Raw genomic sequence first — 7,313 nt, forward strand, 5'->3', positions numbered from 1 at the left:
AAACGACAGGTTCATCTTGATTTACACTGTTTCAGATAGTGTTTACCAAGACAACTGAAACAACGCTGTTTCTCCTTCAAAACGTCAAGTCGTGAATTCATGTCAGGATACGTTTTGCACTCGTTGCTGTGGTGATTTTTCTGACAAAATGCACATTTTTGAGGAAACTTTCGTGCCTTGGAATCACTGTAGTCAGTAGTAGATGAAACCCCTTACCTCTTGTACCGGCGTGGAACAACGCAGTCGCGTTGTGTGCTTCCGCTTCCGGATTTCAAGCTTCCGCTGCCGATCTCAAGAATGTTAATCTCTTTGTTGATCGCGCGTCTTATGTCTTGCAAGATCCAATCGTTGTTCTCGTTAACTCGGCGAGATTCTTCCGAATGTCGGCGGGTAGTTTGTCGAGCACCACCGGCACCAATAAACTGCCATACATGTCTTGGTTCTGTCCTAACGATTCGAGACCCCGGATGTATGTTTCCATTCTGTCGTAGAAAAATCTCAGGCTGCTGACCGTAGAATTGGGCGGTTGTAGTGTTAGTAAGTGCATCGTGGCATGAATGATCTTACTCTGCTGTCCGTAACGCTCTCGCAATAAATCGACGGCGCGCATATAATTCGCGTTCGTGAGTGCAAACCCTTGCACTGCCATGGCGGCTGTGCCTTCAAGCTGAGCTTTGAGATATCCAAACGTGTGTTCATCCGTCAGGGTAATGGTGCTATGAATAGAGGAGTCAAACGAATCCCAGAACGGCTGCCACTGTAATAAATCTCCATCAAACTTTGGTAATGTCAGTTAAGGCAGTTTGCTAAATTGTGTATTCGAGCTACTGGGCACGGGAAAAGGTTGACGACTGCTGTTCGATGAATTTTCGTTTCTGGACTGGTTATCTTGTGGCTGTGCTTCACATCTCTGTGTTGGTACAACTTCAGCATCTTTGCTGGTAGTTCTTCTAGGCGGGAATTGATCAGTGATGTTTGGCTGATCACAGCTCCGTTTAAAATTGCCCTATATTATTAGAAATAATGACAGAACGTAGTCATGTTTGGTATTAAATAATCCGCAAATGTGTCGTCTATACAGGGACTAAATTATTAATTTCATAAAACGGACGGGAAAAGTGAAATTTGTGAAATTGTGGAATATCTTTTGGCAAAAAAGTGGACTTTGTAGTGCATTGAGAAAACCCCTGGACGTTTTTTGGATCTATCGGACCTATTCAGTATACAAAATAACTAATTGGATTATTTCGCCGCGCAACAGTGAACAGTGGACCTGTTAATAATTGGCTCAGTGGCTTAGTTAATTGTCAGTATTGACTGGATTATAGCATACAAAATCGTGAATACAGTTTCAATATAACAATGAGTAATAGCGGTAATAGTGGTAAATCCGAGCAACAGAAATTAAACTTCAAAGGACAGAAACCACAAACCAAACCAGCAAACAAAAGCAACGTGCGGACTCTAGTAACAGTACTAATGCAAGCATGGATGAGCTTTCAAATATCAACACACAGCTGGAAAATTTAACCGAGGGGCTTAGCGAATTGAGGGAAGATATCAAAAGTACTCTCAAGCGAGAAGAGATTGAAGATTTAATAAATAAAACTGTATCCACGATAATGGGAAAAATTGAAATAACCATGGCCAAAACAATTGAAACAGAAGTTACCAAGCAAACTCAAACACTAAATGAAAAATTAACAGGTCTTGAATTCGAAAACCAACAGTTGAAACAAAAGATTTCTGATTTAGAAAACAATAACATACAGGCAATATCTGAGCTGCAAATACAAATTAATAAAAACTTTGAAACAAGCAGAGAAGCACTGAAAATGGCGAATTACAATGAGCAATATTCGCGCAAGAACAACGTCAAAATTATGAACATTAGAGAAACATCAGAGGAATCAGAAAACATGCTTATTCAAACCGTTTCAAACATCCTGAAAACCACGACAGGCGTTGAACTCAAGCCAGAAGACATTATAGCCATACATAGAATACCATCGAAGAAGGGAACAACAAGACCCATTATTCTGAAACTTAAAAACAACAATGCTAAGTCGACAATCATGAAAAAACGGACCCCGATGAAGGCAAAAGGTTACAAACTTGTAGATGATGTAACTAAGAGAAATCAAGGACTCATTAGCAGATTACTTTTACACCCAGATATAAAGAACGCTTGGTTTTTCAACGGTGCAGTTTTCGGACAAACGACATCCGAGGAAAGGATTAAATTTGACATATTCGACAATATCAATAACACAATAAGTGATTTCCGGAACCGAAGCAAGAAATTTCAGACGGGAGCCAGTGTCTAGAGTGGATTACAGCGCTCTCAAGGAGTACCCTGCAAATTGTGGAATTAAATTTGTATACCTTTTATCGGTTTGAAATTTACCTTCTATTACATTACAATTAAATTCTTGTATATCTTTTATCGGTTCGAAATTTACTTGCTATTCCGACATCACAATTAAAGTAACCCTTGTTTTTGCCGTTCTTTTGTATCAATAAGAACTAATTTGACAGTTGTATACAATTTGGGGGGGATCACATTATCTAAATCAACTTATAGTAAACAGTTAGTTTGCCCCTGATGTAAAATACCATTACTCTGTGTTCACCGTTATATTGTATGTATTTAATCAATCTATTGTAAATACATTATAACTTTCCCTTAAAAACCTAATATGTACAATACAAACATACAGTATATTACGTTAAAACGCGTCTTGTGTGTCGCATAATATAAAATATGCAAAACGTTCGTAAAATAGAGATCTGAATCAGCATTTCATTCGTTACCCTGTATCATATCTTACACTTTTCTATATATTCTGATTTATGCAATATCAAATATGACAACTGATGAAAACATGTTTCATTCACGGCACGCAGCAGTTTTTGCACGAGCCTTCCTTTTTATGTACTGTATGATTTTTAGGTGTTAATCCCAAATGGTATAAAGGAAAGAAATTGTGATTCTTGTCCAGATATACTGTTAACTTCCTAAAATTCAGCGTGGTCCTCGAGAAAAACTGTACACGTGGTAGTAACATCAAAGTTAGGTCGTTTTTAAAGTTGACTGAACCTACTCTAATAGTTAAAAGGTACCAAATCATTATAACAGCATAGACCGATGACAGATAATTAATTGATCAGTATTTTATTGCATTGTTAAATACAGAATGGCCTTTTCTTGATTGTCATGAAATGTGTGCCAGGTATAATATGTATCTTTTATTCAGAATCATAAAATACATAAAATACATGCTCAACTCTTGCATATAGACTATTTTGACGAGCTAAAATTAAGTGTACATATATATCTGTATCACTTCGGATGATAAAACACACTCAACTCGTAGTTTTTTTTCGTTTCTGCAAGTCAAAATCAATAGTACATATTTTTCTGTCTCAAAACATTGCTGCTCTTGTTTTACACAGCTAATTTGTACTTGTTGTTAGTTTTAAATTGATTAAAGGAGTGCTACTTCATATTCACAGCTATTAAAGCAATGGTGAAAAGTTTTTTTGTTTTTGTGTTTGTAAAATTTTATACCAATATTTGCATTCTGTTGTTATTCAATAGCCTCTGAAAGTAAAATTGTTTTAAAAAACCTTATGAATAAAACTTTCTTTACACAGACAAGTGAAAATGATTAATACTACACTTGCTTATTTTTTATAATTATATATTTCTTTTTTACATATTGAATTGCTAAGCAACCACACCGTATTATCTAATATGAAGGGCAATTTATCGTTCTTAATTTGACCTGCTGTTATGTTTTTGTTAAAATATATGTTTTAATGTTATGGTTTACATTGTATATTTGTGTTAAATTTTCAATGCCTGTTTGTTTGGAAGAATATCAAATGAATTGTGTATTGACTGCAGTAAATGAGAATACTATATTATATATATATATATATATATATATATATATATATATATATATATATATATATATATATATATATATATATATATATATATATATATATATATATGGTGTTTTAAATGTTGTTGTTTACATTGTATGTTTGTGTTAAATTTTCAATGCCTGTTTGTTTGGTTGAATATCAAATGAATTGTGTATTGACTGCAGTAAATGAGAACACTATTATATATATATATGGTGTTGCAACGAAAATGTCTTCGTTTATAATACGAATGGATAATGATAAGATGGTATCATGTAATTTATGCAAAATAACGCTCGTAAAATAGAGATCTCGATCAGCATTTTCATCAGTTACCCGATATCTTTATCTTACACTTTTCCAACCATTATGTTTTTGTGCAATATTAAACATGACAAATGACGAAACCATGTTTCACTCACGGCAAGCAGTAGTTCCTGCACGAGCATTCCGTTTTTGTGTAATGTATGATTTTAAGGTAAAATTTCAAATGTTATTAAGGACAGAAACTGTGGTTATTTTAAAAAGATATACTGTTTACCTTCGAAATTTTTCTGTGGTCCCCGAGAATAAATGTACACGGGGTAGTAACATCAAAGTAATGTCATTTTAAAAGGCGGTTTACTGAACCAACTCTTATAGTTAAAAGCATTATAATGTTTAAATAAATAATTATTTTTTAAATGATTGCACATATAAGTATATATATAAATGTGTGTATAAGAATGTATATACGTATTTATAATAAATATAACTAATACAATAAAACAACATAAAATAAATAATGAATTGCTAAAATTTATCCTGCAAATAAGTTATACGTATGCATCTGAGAAATCATTGTATATAATTGAACATAAGATACATATAATTTATTTCTTACACTAAGGGCAATTTACCTTGCATTAGCACATTTGCTTGTTTTTGTATATTCACATGTTGTATTTTACTGACCTTTTTTGTATGTCTCTACTGGGGACAAGTTTTATATTGTGTTTTCTTCTCACTTCTGTGATTATTTCTTCTCACTTCTTCATGTCTATAGAATATTCATATTTTTGTATCTCTAATTTTTGCTTTCTATTTTTGTATGTATGTATGGACATCTTGAAAATAGAAACTTACTGGACAAACCCACATAATAATATTTACACACCCTCCCTCTTTTTAAATGATTAAATTATGCACTCTGAACGTAAAAGGGCTAAACAATAAAGACAAACGCATTAAAATCTTCAAATGGTTAGACGAACAAAAATATAGTATATGCCTACTACAAGAAAGTCACTTGACACATACTTTAGCACAAACCTTAAAAGATGAATGGGACGGAGACATCTATCTTAGTGGACAACATACTAATAAACAAGGCATTGCCTTTCTGATAAAAAATAATATAGGGATCACAGTCAATAACTTTAACGAAATAATAATTGGCAGACAAGCAAGTATAGATATCAAAATACACGAAACAGAGTTAACATTAATCAATGTTTACGGCCCTAACATAGATGATTCCACATTCTACGAAACATTACAATCCTTCATAATTAATAACCAAGAGAAAAACATTATAATCGGTGGTGATTTTAATACTGTTCTTAACCCATTATTAGACGAAAAGAATGGAAACCTTTATACTCATCCTAAAAATAGAAATAGTTTAAATAACATAATTGAAAACTACAATATGATAGACATCTGGCGTACAATATATCCAAACGAAAGCAAATTCACCTGGCACTCAAACACAAAACCAACAATATTTTGTAGATTAGACTATTTTTTAATATCTGAATCTCTTTGCAACATTATTGACACATGTAACATAAAACCAGGATTTATGACTGACCACTCTCTAGTTGAACTTAAACTGCACAATATACAACCTGAAAGAGGCCCAGGATACTTTAAAATTAACAACAGCGTCTTATTAGATACACAATATCAAATACAAATAAAACAGGAAATATTAAATACAGTTCAAAATAATAAAGATGCAAACCCAAACACCTTATGGGAAGTAATTAAAGGAAATATACGTAACGCAACAATTAGATACACATCATTTAAACAAAAAGAAACACACAAACTTGAAACTGAAACCATCAAAACCATTGAAACACTTGAAAAACAATTGCATCAAACAAACACAAATGATACCACCGACATTGAAAATGAAATAACATTAAAAAAACAAATATTAGATGGAATCTATCATACACATCTCAATGGAATAATACTTAGAGCGCGTGCTCATCATGTTGAACACAATGAAAAAAACACAAAATATTTCGCAAACATTGAAAAACGTAGAAGTGAACAAAAAACTGTACACAAATTAGTAGTCAATGGCAAAGATATAACAAACAGAACTCAAATACTAGAAGAACAACGTTTATTTTTCGAAACCCTCTATAAACGAAAAAATGTTGAAAATAACACCCTCTTTAAAAATACACATCACGCTTTAAACCAGGAGGAAAAACAACTGTGCGACGGATTACTTAATGAGTATGAATGTGGATTAGCCCTAAAAGAAATGCAAAACAACAAAAGCCCAGGATCAGATGGCATCACAATCGAATTTTATAAAATATTCTGGAATGATATAAAAACACATCTAATTAATTCACTTAACTATTCATTTAACAACGAAAACTTAACTACGCTACAAAAACAAGGTATTATATCACTTATTCCAAAACCTGGAAAAAACTTAGAATCCTTATCAAACTGGCGCCCGATAAGTTTACTTAACAATGATTATAAAATTGCAACTAAAAGTATAGCAAACAGAATAAAAAAAAAATTACCATCAATTATTTCAAAATCTCAATCTGGTTTCATAAAAGGACGCTACATTGGTGAAAACGTTCGTCTTATCCAAGAATGCATAAACTATTTCAACTATTCAAATAGTCCTGGTCTAATATTCTTTGCAGACTTTGAAAAGGCATTCGATTCGCTTGATCATTCATTTATGTTCTCCTGCTTAGAAAATATGAACTTTGGTGAAAGTCTCATTAAATGGGTCAAACTATTCTATACCGATATTAATAGTATAATCATTAACAATGGCTTTTTTTCAAACAGTTTTAACATCGAAAGAGGGGTTCGACAAGGATGTCCACTCTCATCATCGCTATTTATTATTTGCATCGAGTATCTATCACATCACATCCAATCAAATAAACACATAAAAGGCATATCACTAGAGCCTGACGAAGAAATCAAACAATCCCTATTTGCTGACGACGCCACCTACTTTTTAAACGACAATTACGATTCTTTCCATAACCTAATAGAGTCGCTAACCCTTTACGGAATGACATCGGGTCTTAAACTAAACAAAAGTAAATGTACCGTGCTACGAG

The sequence above is a fragment of the Dreissena polymorpha genome, chromosome 9 (assembly GCF_020536995.1).
Source record: "Dreissena polymorpha isolate Duluth1 chromosome 9, UMN_Dpol_1.0, whole genome shotgun sequence".
NCBI classification, from domain to species: Eukaryota; Metazoa; Mollusca; class Bivalvia; order Myida; family Dreissenidae; genus Dreissena; species Dreissena polymorpha.